Here is a 14,668-nt window from a genome sequence, read left to right as displayed (position 1 = left end):
AATGAGGACACGCTAAACACACACACACACTAACACACACACATACACAATAACACACGCTAATACACACACACACACACACACACACACACACACTTCTGTACACCACTTTCTGTGTATTTTTCATGTTCTTCTGTCTTAAAGATTCCGGATGTTAAATCTAAACACTGACTGCTGAGTATTACTTTTTATTTTATTTTTTGAATTTTATTTACAGTATTCAAATAGGCCTATTAATTAAAATCTAAATAATCAATGATAATACATTTAAATATTCATGTATCATAAGCAATATTTTGTTGTTAATTTATGTTTTAAAAATAAAATATAAACAATGCAATTTGTTTTCTAGAGTTTTTGCTGATAAAACTACGACTAATAAACTTTATTTACATTTATATAGCTCAGAAATATTACAGTAAAATGAGCAAATAATAACAATAATAATAATAATAATAATAACAATAATAATAATAATAATAATAATAATAATAATAATAATAATAACAGGGATGGAAATAGGAAAATAGCAAAAATGTATAAACATATTTTATTTTTATTTTATATTTTCAAAATAATGAAAAACAAAATAAAAGTAGAATAATTATAGTAATAATAATGTGATAGTGCAGGGAGGGGGAGTACTGAAATCACACACACACACACAGACACATTCTCACACACACACACACACACACACACACACAAACACTCTCTCTCTCACACACACACACACACACACACACAAACACTCTCTCTCACACACACACTCACACAAACACTCTCTCACACTATTCACTTGGGTTTTCTCTTTCAGCTCTACACGTGCTCTTACACTAGACCCCAGTGTTGTGGTCGGGACAGTGCGCATGCGCAGAAGCACATTCTGCAGCACAAGAGTGTGTGTCTTTTTCAACGACACGCTGCGGGGTGAAGAAACACCGCTTCAGTTTAAAAGAGAACAGAGAGAGTCCGGGGACTGAACACACACATTGTGTGTGTGTGCACGCGGGTAGGAGGATTCGCGGTTTGGTGCAATGGTGAGTAGAGAAGTTTTCCTCCTGATTCTGGAACTGTGGAGGTGTGTGTGTGTGTGTGTGTGTGAGAGAGAGAGAGAGAGAGAGAGAGAGAGAGATGCAGCAAAGCTCACTGCATCTGCGCGCGTGTTGCGTGTCTGTGTGCAGTGTGTGTGTGTGTGTGTGTGTGTGTGTGTATAAACACCGCACACAGGGAGATCCAAGACTCGTAAACACAAGTTATTATGTATGAACTCTGTTCCTAACACTGTTTAATCAGAGTTTCAGCTCTCAGGAATACAGCGCTGAGAATTAACTTCACACACACACACACACACACACACACACACACACACACACACTACTGATTTAAACTGTCTCAGGGCAAAACACTGGAACATCTGAGTAAAACCGGAAGATGACGTCAGAGTACCACATAAACATACCTGTAAATAAAAAGACAGTAATAAATAATAATAAGAAGAATAGGAATAATAAATATAGAATAAATGTGAAGTGTAAGTAAAGTATAAACACTGACTGAATTGAAGTCTTTAATTGTAAATGGAGTGTGAAGGAGAACTCGGTTCTCACAGGAACTCTGATTAATGAGAACATTCTCAGTACATTATTACAACGAGTGAAAGATAACAATAAAATGGAATATTTTTTATTTCTCTAATAGCAGCCTCTTCTTTATTATTATTATTATTATTATTATTATTATTATTATTATTATTATTATAGCCACAGTGTTTGTGCTGCTTGGTTTAAACTATTAATTGAATTTTAAATCTATTTTATTTTTATTTATCTTTGTAAAGGGCTGATAGAGAAACATTAGCTTGTTGTAGCTTGTGAGATTGTTGTTGTTGTTGTTTTGAGAATGTTCTTCACTTTCTGTAAAGAACGTACTTTCTACTTTTTAAGAGAGTGAAAGGATAAAAAACCAACATTATTAAACTCATGAACGAGTGATATTTGAGTGAAATGATCTTGTACAGTATTTTATTTGAGTGAAGCTCCTCCCTCTGTCACGTCACTGCTGATTGTGGTGTTGAGTTTAATACATAAACCTCGCATCACTAAATTAAATCAGTCAGTAAAAGTGTAACTCCATGTTAAAGCTTATTGTTTTAAAACGTGTAACTGTTATCATTTGTACGTTTATAAATCCTGACCTCAGTTTCGTAGCAACGATAAAAGCCAAGCGGTTAAAGTGTGACATCACAGCGTTAAAATTCATAAATAAATAAATAAGAAATCTTAATAAGGAATAATCTTTTGTTTCTGACGACGAGTTATTAACGATGATAATGTGTACTAATGTTCGCTAATATTATTCTAACGCTGTTAGCTAATAGCTAGCTTGTATATGTCTCTGTTTATGATATAAAATAAACAGTGACTTTATTAACACAAAGTTTAGAATAAATAATTCAGATAAAAATAATGATACATTCAATAAAAAAGCTATTTACTGTGTAGCGTCGAGTGTTTTCTTCCTTCCTCCATATTTATTTATCATAGCTGACATCTGAGCTACAGATGTGAAATTAGCGTGTGTGTGTGTGTGTGTGTGTGTGTGCGTTTGGAGGTGTGTTTAGGATGTGTGTTATGTCACTACTTAACTGCCACCTTTTTCACACCTCACTTTATTTACATTACGCCTAAGACATCAAAGTGACATGGCAGCTATTCACACCACTGTAATGACACACACACACACACACACACACGCACACACACACACAAAACTAGCCTCCACAGCTGAGCCTTTATTAGCTAGCTCACTTTTTATGATAATTAATGAAAGGAATCAGAAAAAAGACGTCTTTGATGCTAAATTAAACTGAATCCTGAGAAAACTCTGTATTTAGATAACACACACACACACACACACACACACACACACACACACACACACACGAGCTAACATGTCCTGAGTGAAACTGTAGGTTGGAGATCTCGTCAAGTCATGAAGTATCTTCTGAAGGTGACGTGTGAACGTGTGGTATCGACAGTGAGGGTTATGAAGATTAACGATGATGAGGATATCGATACTGACCTGTATCATCATAAACATCACCTCACACCACCTCAACATCTAAACACCAGCAACACACTGAAAATACCACAAATCAAATATCAATGAATACTTCATTAATGCATTGTTTAATGTTTCCTGAGGATTAGCTGTTAATGCTAGCCCAGTTTTACAATACTGCAATGAAGGACTGTTTTATGATTGTAGATGGAGAGAGAATCTGAGGTTTAATTATAATTATATTATACACCACTGTTACTGTTTAAAATATAAATAATGTAACTAGCTGAGAGTTAGCATTACTGTAACAGACACTACTGGTGAGAGAGAGACATGTTGAGAGAGAGAGACAGACAGAGAGGCAGAGAGAAATGAAGAGAGGGAGAGAGAGACAGACAGAGAGAAATGAAGAGAGAGAGAGAGACAGAGAAATGTTGAGAGAGACAGACAGAGAGGCAGAGAAATGAAGAGAGAGATACAGAGAGAGACAAAGAGAAATGGAGAGAGACAGACAGAGAGAAATGAAAGAGAGAAATGAAGAGAGAGAGAGACAGAGAAATGAAGAGAGAGAGAGAGACAGGCAGAGAGAGACAGACAGAGGCAGAGAGAAATGGAGAGAGAGAGACAGGCAGAGAGAAATGGAGAGAGAGAGACAGAAAAGAGAGAGAGAGAAATGAGAGAGAGAAATGAAGAGAGAGAGACAGAAAAGAGAGAGAGAGAAATGAGAGAGAGAAATGAAGAGAGAGAGAGACAGAATTGAAGAGAGAGAGAGACAGAGGTAGAGAGAAATGAAGAGGGAGCGAGACAGAGAAATGGAGAGAGAGAGAGACAGACAGAGGCAGAGAGAAATTGAGAGAGAGACAGAGAGAAATGAAGAGAGCGAGACAGAGGAATGGAGAGAGAGAGAGATAGACAGACAGACAGAGAGAAATGGAGAGAGAGACAGACAGGCAGAGAGAAATGAAGAGAGAGAAATGAAGAGAGAGAGAGAAATGAAGAGAGACAGAGAGATAGAGAAATGAAGAGAGAGACAGACAGAGGCAGAGAGAAATGGAGAGAGAGACAGAATTGGAGAGAGAGAGAGAGACAGACAGACAGACAGAGAGAAATGGAGAGAGAGAGATGATGATGATGATGTAATGGAAACTTCCATTAATGAGAGTTAGATGTGTGTAGAGATGGACAGAGAGATGGATGGACAGAGAGATGGATGGACAGAGAGATGGATGGACAGAGAGATGGATGGATGTATAACAGGGATGTGACAGTGAGGAAATTTTCCCACCGGTTAATCGACGTGTGACAACACCGGTAATACCGGTATCACCGGGGGGCGGGGAGGGGCGGGGAGGGGCGGGGAGGGGCGGGGAAGGGCGGGGTGGGGGTGGTGTTGGGGGAGGCTTTACCCCCTTGAAACGTACGAATGTGTGGATTTCACTTTTGCTTTGGAATTAGCGGCAGTTCGAAGTCAGCAATTGCTTTAATGGTGGGTTCATTATTATTCTTAATCAAAATCACATCACAACAGTACAGTGTTCATTAGGGACGCGTAATGAATAAACAGTAGAGATGTAATGAAATACCCGTTTACTGCTCAAAATATTCATTTATTTTCTTAAAAACAAATTTAAACTGAATGTGGGAGTGGCCTAACCCAGAACCATGAACCATGTCATGATGGTGTTTTAGGGACACTGTTTTAATAATAATAATAATAATAATAATAATAATAATAATAATAATAATAATAAAAGAATTTCTAAAATAACGTAATATTTTGAGAATAAAGTCGTAATTTTATGAAATCGCAGGCAGTGGTCACCTACAAGCCTATCGGTGCTCACATCTGCTGAACCCCACTGATACATGAAATGTATATCACTATATTATATAATATAATGTAATATAATAGAATATATAATATAATAAATATAATTTTATAGGCTTAAATTAAATCAAAACTTAAATATAAAAAGATTAAGGCTTTATTGTAGCACTTCCGTCAGTGAAACAACTCAAATACAGCCGTGTGGTGTAGTTGCAGTGAGAAACCGCCAGAGGGCGCTGTGGGATACGGTGTTGTGATCTCCCGGGGAGAAGGAGAAGAAGTGAGTGAAACACAGTCACATGTTTCTCTCTCGTTAGGCATGAATCCAAAATGTTCCCAGATCACCGGTGTAACATTTGGTTTCCCAACAAGATTCACTGCAGCAACAGAACCGGAAGTGAAACAGAACCGGCAGTGAAACAGAACCGGAAGTGAAACAGAACCCGGAGTGAAACAGCAGAGTTCTCCTGACTGGATTTCACCGCGCTCAAACAATCCCGCACCAAACTAACAGACGACACCATATAAGGCGTTTAATTATGATTACGTAATTTGTGTATTAATATAAAATCTCCTGTGTGATGTGACACCACCGCAGGTAGCACTCCACCACCGCGGTGGTAGTTTGTGTGGTTGTCATAGCCACCGTCACAGCCCTACCCCCACTGAACCCCACACAGATGTGAGCTTCGATAGCCTGTGATTTCTCCTTCAACAAAAGTAATTTCTCCAAATCCTCAACTTCCCGTACTGTAACACGTGAACGTTAGCTACAGTTCTGCTCAAGACTTTCAGGCACCCTGTTCTCTTTTTTGTACAAACTTTGTTATAGATTTTTATTTTATGACTTCTTCATTATCGAGTCGGTACAAAAACATTTTAGATTCCCAAACGTTCGTTTGGAGCGAGTGCGACAGTCAGAGTCTCCAGAAGATCCGTGTGTGGTTCTGCAACACGCTCAGTAACACTCTCATCTCATTTCCTTATTAAACTGCACACACTCTACCTGAGAATCCTTTTTCTTTTTAAACAAAGGGTCGTCACGCCAGATATTGACTTTGTCTCATTTATTACAGTTTACTGCTCTTTATAGCATTTTAAAATGTAGAAACATTTAATTTCATTATTTTTGAAGGCATCTTTGCTCAGCAGCATTTCTGTGACCAAGACTTCTGCACAGAACTGTGTAACATTTTATCATAACATTAATACTTAATTCTCAAAATATTATGGCTTTATTCTTGAAATCTTGTATTTTTATGTTTTAAACAGTGGCAGTTTATAAAGTTGTTAGAGAATATTTACAATATCTGTTCAAAAGTATGTGCACCCCTGACCATTACACCCATATGTGGCTCTTTCCCAAACCTTGGACACACACAGTTGTATAGAACGCCTCTGTACGCTGTACCATTACAGTTTCCCTTCACTGGAACTAAGAGGCCTGAACACTGTTCCAGCATCATACAAAGTGCACAAAAAGTGCGAGCTCCATGAAGACGTGGTGTGTGAAGGTTGGAAGAAGGTAGAAGAACTCGAGTGTGCTGCACAGATCAACATCAGCGCCTGACCTCAACCCCACTAACACTCTTGTAGCTGAATGAACACACATCCCCACAGCCACGCCCTAAAATCTAGTGGAACACCTTCCCAGAAGAGTGAAGGAGATTATTATAACATCAAACACCGGGGGAATGAATCTGGAATGGGACGTTCAGCAAGAACACATGGGTGTGATGGTCAGGGGTGCACATACTTTTGGTAATATAGTGTAGGTTGATGGAACTTTTTCACTCAGTGGTGGAAAACAGGAAGAGAATACACACACACACACACACTCTCTGTTTCAGTGTGACTCTCTAGTTCCTCCAGGATTTCGCCATTTCATGATCGCAACAATTATTTAAAAAAAAAAAAGCCGCAGCAAAATCAAGCATTTTTTTTCCGCAAAAAAAAACAACAAAACTCCAGGAAATCCTGTATGGACTAATTAGTGTCTCACCAGGTGTGCTGCTCTTACACTAATGGAGTGTTAGTGTGTTAGCCGTGTGTGTGTGTGTGTGTGTGTGTGTGTGTGTGTGTGTGTGTGTGTAAAGGATTAGGGTACACTTCTACATTAGGCCCTGTGGTGAAGACGCCATGACTTCATTAGAGCCCAGTCTCCTGGTGTTAACTCTGTGGGTGTGTGTGTGTGTGTGTGTGTGTGTGAGAGAGAGAGAGAGGGATAAAGAGGTGGTGGTGTTAATGAAAGTGTGTGTAACGTTCGTTCTCAGATGAACTTCACTGATAAGGGAATATGATGAAGTTCTCCTCTCTGTAGTGTGATGTGTGCAAACATTAAGGAACATTGAGGCAGTCCAGGAAGTGGACAGAGAAGGAAAACATCTTGGAACATCAACTAACATTCTGCTACCTACACAAATGAACAGAACAGGAACAGAACCACAGGAATACCCATACACCCCTGAGCGAGACACGTGACCCTGACGTGTTGTTGTTACTGGGTGCAGAAGACGGTTGTGTTTCAGGACAGATAGCTGGTCCCAGGAACTCGGTCTTTTCCACACACATTTCACCTCAGCTAAGCAGCTAACTCTCATATCACTGAACTAAAAATCTAACAGGATTAGCACGCTAGTTAGCTGACATGCATGAAATCTAATCAGCTGGGTCGTGTTCTTACTGAAGAGTTTAACTAGATGAACCCTCTTACCCCTTAGTTCCCACAGTATTATGTCCCACAACCCTGTATTCCCCAGAGAAACAGCACGCCAACCCTGAGTTCCCAGGCCAAAATTGGCCCCAAAATCAACATGTTAATTTGAACATTTTTAGGCCTTGAAACAACTTATAATAATGTATGTGTGTAATATTACTTTGAAAATGAAGCAGTTCAGTGTTTTTACTAAACTTAGAGCACAATTCTTAACTAGAGAAATAATGAAAAATGCTCGCTGAAATCCTTCTACTCATTTAGAAGTACCATACGAGCATCAGCGTGGCCAATGCCTTTATAAATAATAAATAAATAAATGCATTTTAGCACCAAAAGTCAAGTTTCTGGTGACAATCAGAGCAGCAGGTGGTGTTTTTTCACGAATGCACAGAGAGGGTCAGGTCATGACTCCAGACCCCTGCAGTGTCAGTCGCACTGGTTGATGATGAAGATGAAGACGGATCAGGGTCTGAATCAGGAGAGTCTGTGTCTCTGTCAGTTTCGGTTTCAACATCGCCTGAACTTTCACTGCTGTCTCTATCTAGAATCCTCGCTCTCGCATGTGTGACTGTGTATGTTTTCTCTTTTTCACTGTTTTAGATGTACCTGTGTTCACTGTAGGTGTAACTTTAGCTGGAACACGATTAGCTTTTCGCTTTGGCACTGTTAGTTCACTTCTACTAGTGCACCAATATTCACGCTCGGATCTTCATCGTAATGCCGGCGTAATAACGTAATCACGTCGTGACATCATGACGTCATCAACCTTCCGGGTTAAACAATAATATTTAATTAAGTAAGGAATCGTAGCAGAGTAATGCCGGTACACCGGCCTTACGGGGATAACGTTTACACTGTAAAGCCGCTATATCGGCCTTACGGGGATTTGGCATAGACGACCAAGCCGGTATATCGTCCTTACGGGAACAGATCAAAGACGGGCAAGCCGGTTTTTCGGCCATACCGGGTAAGAGGGTTAAACTTTGTCCAGCTAAAAAATGAGTTTATGGCTTCAGTAATGGCGCTGTAATCATTCACCAGCATATATAATCACCAATATAATCACCAATATAATCACCAGCATAATCACCAGGAATGACCAGTATAATCACCAGTGTAATCCCAGTAATGACCAGTATAATCACCAGTAATGACCAGTATAATAACCAGTAATGACCAGTATAATCACCAGTATAATCACCAGGAATGACCAGTATAATCACCAGTGTAATCCCAGTAATGACCAGTATAATCACCAGTAATGACCAGTATAATAACCAGTAATGACCAGTATAATCACCAGTATAATCACCAGTATAATCACCAGTAATGACCAGTATAATCACCAGTAATGCCCAGTATAATCACCAGTAATGACCAGTATAATCACCAGTAATGACCAGTATAATCACCAGTATAATCACCAGTAATGACCAGTATAATCACCAGTATAATCACCAGTAATGACCAGTATAATCACCAGTAATGACCAGTATAATCACCAGTATAATCACCAGTAATGACCAGTATAATCACCAGTAATGACCAGTATAATCACCAGTGTAATCCCAGTAATGACCAGTATAATCACCAGTAATGACCAGTATAATAACCAGTAATGACCAGTATAATCACCAGTATAATCACCAGTAATGCCCAGTATAATCACCAGTAATGCCCAGTATAATCACCAGTAATGCCCAGTATAATCACCAGTATAATCACCAGTAATGCCCAGTATAATCACCAGTAATGCCCAGTATAATCACCAGTATAATCACCAGTAATGACCAGTATAATCACCAGTAATGACCAGTATAATCACCAGTAATGACCAGTATAATCACCAGTATAATCACCAGTAATGCCCAGTATAATCACCAGTATAATCACCAGTAATGCCCAGTATAATCACCAGTAATGCCCAGTATAATCACCAGTAATGCCCAGTATAATCACCAGTAATGACCAGTATAATCACCAGTAATGACCAGTATAATCACCAGTATAATCACCAGTAATGCCCAGTATAATCACCAGTATAATCACCAGTAATGCCCAGTATAATCACCAGTAATGACCAGTATAATCACCAGTAATGACCAGTAATGACCAGTATAATCACCAGTAATGACCAGTATAATCACCAGTATAATCACCAGTAATGACCAGTATAATCACCAGTATAATCACCAGTAATGACCAGTATAATCACCAGTAATGACCAGTATAATCACCAGTATAATCACCAGTAATGACCAGTATAATCACCAGTATAATCACCAGTAATGACCAGTATAATCACCAGTAATGACCAGTATAATCACCAGTAATGACCAGTATAATCACCAGTATAATCACCAGTAATGCCCAGTATAATCACCAGTATAATCACCAGTAATGACCAGTATAATCACCAGTAATGACCAGTATAATCACCAGTATAATCACCAGTAATGACCAGTATAATCACCAGTATAATCACCAGTAATGACCAGTATAATCACCAGTAATGACCAGTATAATCACCAGTAATGACCAGTATAATCACCAGTATAATCACCAGTAATGCCCAGTATAATCACCAGTAATGCCCAGTATAATCACCAGTATAATCACCAGTAATGACCAGTATAATCACCAGTATAATCACCAGTAATGACCAGTATAATCACCAGTAATGCCCAGTATAATCACCAGTATAATCACCAGTAATGACCAGTATAATCACCAGTATAATCACCAGTAATGACCAGTATAATCACCAGTATAATCACCAGTAATGACCAGTATAATCACCAGTAATGACCAGTATAATCACCAGTATAATCACCAGTAATGACCAGTATAATCACCAGTATAATCACCAGTAATGACCAGTATAATCACCAGTAATGACCAGTATAATCACCAGTATAATCACCAGTAATGACCAGTATAATCACCAGTATAATCACCAGTAATGACCAGTATAATCACCAGTAATGACCAGTATAATCACCAGTATAATCACCAGTAATGACCAGTATAATCACCAGTATAATCACCAGTAATGCTCAGTATAATCACCAGTAATGACCAGTATAATCACCAGTATAATCACCAGTATAATGACTCAGAGTTTCTATGAGGTGTGTATAGGTGCGTCCCAGATCGCACAATTGTGCATTACTACATTGTGTAGTATAAATAGTGAGTGTTCACACTGAAGCAGGAAGAAGTTGGACACTTGATGCACGTAACGGTTGCAGCTTTGCTCACGTAGGCGAAGAGGGGCGGAGCTACCAGGCGTTGGCGCTGGCTGACTTTTGCTCAGAATTAAAAAAGGTCATGTTGGGTATACAGTAAACTGAAGAAAGTCATTTTGGTGACTCTGGGTAAAGATAGAGGAGTGGCGTTACGTGCGTATGACGTCGTGTAACATTCGTACATTATTTATACATTAGAGTGTATAGTGTAAGTGCACAGTGTGTCCGGTCCCAGCAGGTTAGCGCACCAATTAGCTTAGCATCAATTAGCCGTAGAGTTACACCGTGTGAAAGCGTTCGTTTGGCCAAATAGCACTTCCAGTGTTTTAGTGCAGATCCAACATCAGTCCCATTCCTAAATATAATTCCTGATGGACACATTAAAGATCAGTCACCAAAATTATTTTTACTGTCATTACTTTTTAATTTTTAAAAATTAAAGATTATTTTAATATATTAAAAAATAAATAAATAAAATAAATAAATTCCTTCTTTCACTGAAATGAAAATGACACTTAATTCTATTAGATTTTATTTCTCTGGAACTTTTAACAACATATTTAAACATTATACTCTCATAGTTACATTTACATCATCTTAAATGTCTTGTAGGGTTTTTTTTTTTGTTTTGTTTTGTTTTTTACCCTTAATGCAAATTAATTATAAAAGGAAACTGGCAAATCCAAACACCCGGAGATTTAAAAAAAAAAAAAAAAAAAAAAAAAAAAAAAAGGAACACTGCCCCTAGTGGACACGTGTGGAAGTACACCAGCAATGCTCATTAATATTCTTTTACTGTGAATTGTGTAAGCGATTATCAGCACATACTGACACAATACAGGGTGTGTGTGTGTGTGTGTGTGTGTGTGTGTGTGTGTGTGTGTGTGTGTGTGTGTAAGAATCAGGTCAGACGGAAAAAGATGTTTAAAAAAACATAAATCCATCTGTAAGATGTAGAACAGCACACAGGAAGTGTGTGTGTGTGTGTGTGTGTGTGTGTGTGTGTGTGTGTGTAGTCTATGTTATGCAGGTCTAGGCAGTATTTAGTGCGCGCACACACACACAGACACACACACACACTCCTGGACTGTGTAAAAGTGCAAGCTGCATGCATATTCAATTTCGTGAATTTTCAACACACAACAGAACTGACTTCCGTACAATCTATCACACTATACCTGTACACACACACACACACACACACACACACACACACACACACACACACACCCCTCACCTGTTTTTGTTTAAAGGATGACAGGAAGACAGGGCTAATGGAACATTAATCACCCATCTGTCTCTCTGTTTAACACTGAGACTTCAACTCTGAGTGTGTGTGTGTGTGTGTGTGTGTGTGTGAGAGAGAGAGAGAGAGAGAGACTGACTCTTCCTTCTTCTCCAGGAATACCTTCATGCCCATCTGATTTCTCCTCTCCTCATCTCTCCTCTCTTCTGTTCTCTTCTGTTGTAGTTTGGGGGCCAAGCACCAAAGGCATGCAGGCACCTTACTGTTATTCTTTTCTTCTTCTTCCTCTTCTGGCTAGGGTGTCTATTTCAGCCCACTGAACCGTCTGGTAAAACCTTGTGAAATTCAGCACACTGCTTGGGAAGTGTTTTTTCGTGCTCTAGCGCCACCATCGGGTCAAATTTCCCCCTGATTTGGAAGTACTTTTATGGTTATAACTTTTGAACTGTGTGTCCAAAATGTATGAGCCTGGCCTCCCTGGATCCCCCGGGATCTGAGTGTCTACCTCATTAGATCTGGATCTTGGATTTTGTCAATTTTTTATTTTTTTTTCGCTACTCCACAAATATTATCCGATCCTTACCAAGTTTGTCTCACATCATCTTGAGACCTGTCCAAAAGTGGGGAAAAGGCCCAGACTGATGAGAAAAAAAACATAAATAGCTTAGATGTTTTTAAACTGCAAGGAGAAGAAATAATGTTGAGGTCAGAGTAGCAGCGATCACAACCACAGCTCACAGCAGCACAATAGTTCATCTAGACCTTTCCTCCTACAGTCAGAGCGTTCCACCTCAGAGAGAATCACTTTGTCTGTAGTTATGGCTCTGCTTTCCTGTGATTGCTTTGGCAGTTATTATAGCGCGTCTGTGACTGTGCGGCTCACCGTGTCTGGTGCTTGGCCCCCGAAAATACAGCTTGCAGCTTTAATTCTTTATTCTTATCCTTTCTCTCTTTTTTCTTGTCTCCTCACCTACCTTCACTGTTAACTACCATCTCACACCCTGTGTGTGTGTGTGTGTGTGTGTGTGTGTATGTATGTGTATGTGTGTGTGTTAATGTGTGTATGTGAATTGCGTACCGTAATCGTACATCCCATTAGCTGCAGTGTGTGATTTGCGCTCCTTTGTGTGAGGAGGGTTTTACACACTTACGCCTTTTTAATTCATGTGGTAATCTGTGTGTGTGTGTGTGTGTGTGTGTGTGTGTGAGAGAGAGAGAGAGAGAGAGAGAGAGAAAGGTTGTAATTAGACAGTTGAGGGTGTGTGAGTTGGAGGAAGCTTAAGTCACAGTGCAACAGCTGTGTGTGTGTATCTATATGTATATATGTGTGTATGTGTATATATATATATATTAGATATAATATAGTGTGTGTGTGTGTGTGTGTGTGTGTGTGTGTGTGTCCTCTGCTGCACTGGGCTGGTTGGTGAGTAAGACTGAAAGGTTCCGCCTCCACATCCTCTCCACACACACAGATTTGCCATGCTTCCTTTGCTGATGTAAGTGTGTGTGTCTTCCTTTTGTACTCGTCTGTGTTTAACATTGGCTCTCAGTGTGTAACCACACACACGCGCGCGCGCACACAGACACACACACACTTTTACAGAATGGATGGGTGAGGATCGAGTTGGTTTTCTTTAAGTTGGACGACAAAAACGGAGACAGGTATGGAGCGACTCTGTGTGTGTGTGTGTGTGTGTGTGTGTGTGTGTGTGTGTGTGCACTAACAGAATTAATATCAGAATGAAGTGATGTGGTGATAATCAGCTACAGCGATAGTATAATATTCCACAGTGCTTCAGAATGTAGTAGTGTTTCAGTCAGGAGTAGGGTGTCTATGTAGGGGGAATATGATAATGATAACGAGTCTTTATTGATCACATTTACATCACAGCACAGTGAAATTCTTTTCTTCACATACCCCAGCATGACAGGAGGTTGGGGTCAGAGTGCAGGGTCAGCCATGATACAGCGCACCTGGAGCAGAGAGGGTTCAGGGCCTTGCTCAAGGGCCCAACAGTGGCAGCTTGGCAGCGCTGAGGCTCGAACCCCCGACCTTCTGATCAGTAACCCAGAGCCTTTACCGCCAAGCCACCACTGCCCCCATGCATATGTAGGGGAAGTATGTAGGGGCAATATGTAGGGTGCATATGTAGGGTGTCTATGTAGGGTGCATATGTAGGGGAAGTATGTAGGGTGTCTATGTAAGGGGGAATATGTAGGGTGAATATATAGGGTGCATATGTAGGGTGCATGTGTAGGGGAAGTATGTAGGATGTCCATGTAGGGGGAATGTGTAGGGTGCATATTTAGGGGGAATATGTAGGGTGCATATGTAGGGGAAGTATGTAGGGTGTCTATGTAGAGGGAATATATTGGGTGCATATGTAGGGTGCATATGTAGGGGAAGTATGTAGGGTGTCTATGTAGGGGGAATGTGTAGGGTGCATATGTAGGGTGTCTATGTAGGGGAAGTATGTAGGGGAAGTATGTAGGGTGTCTATGTAAGGGGGAATATGTAGGGTGAATATATAGGGTGCATATGTAGGGGAAGTATGTAGGGGAAGTAT

The 14,668-nt window shown here is 39.8% G+C and overlaps 1 protein-coding gene across 2 annotated transcripts in view; it reads left to right on the top strand.

Annotated features, from left to right (window-relative positions):
* The first annotated feature begins 891 nt into the window (after positions 1-891).
* pald1a (phosphatase domain containing paladin 1a) overlaps positions 892-14,668 on the top strand; it is a 44,166-nt gene continuing 30,389 nt past the window's right edge. Inside the window, exon 1 of one of the 2 annotated variants that reach the window (XM_053685258.1) lies at positions 892-1,040. The gene's annotated coding sequence lies outside the window, so the exon portion shown is untranslated. Of the gene's footprint in view, positions 1,041-13,589; positions 13,764-14,668 lie in introns of those variants that run through there. The other variant, XM_017483979.3, reaches the window with a different exon arrangement.

This window comes from Ictalurus punctatus, chromosome 13 (genome assembly GCF_001660625.3).
Source record: "Ictalurus punctatus breed USDA103 chromosome 13, Coco_2.0, whole genome shotgun sequence".
NCBI classification, from domain to species: Eukaryota; Metazoa; Chordata; class Actinopteri; order Siluriformes; family Ictaluridae; genus Ictalurus; species Ictalurus punctatus.
The sequence above is the reverse complement of the archived record's forward strand: the minus strand, read 5'-3'. Positions and strand labels throughout refer to the sequence as shown.